Raw genomic sequence first — 273 nt, 5'->3', positions numbered from 1 at the left:
AGAGGCAGTAAATCACACAGGAGGAGACTGCCTATTTTTCTCCAGCAGAGCATCTGGTGAATCCAAACCATTTTGAACTAGCAGCACGACTCTTTACCACCACAGCAATGTGCTCAAGCATATCAATTATCATGAAGCTGGCACAAAATTGAGAAATGCTGTGCTCTATTTTAATTTGTGTCTCTGTGAGTCACAATCTACTAGTAACTACTAACTTGTACTAGCAACTAGTAACAACAACAATAAATCTTTTATTCTTTTTATCATTTCTTG

This window comes from Elephantulus edwardii, unplaced genomic scaffold (assembly GCF_000299155.1).
Source record: "Elephantulus edwardii isolate Elephantulus edwardi_28Jun2011 unplaced genomic scaffold, EleEdw1.0 scaffold00294, whole genome shotgun sequence".
NCBI classification, from domain to species: Eukaryota; Metazoa; Chordata; class Mammalia; order Macroscelidea; family Macroscelididae; genus Elephantulus; species Elephantulus edwardii.
Note: the sequence above shows the minus strand (reverse complement) of the source record.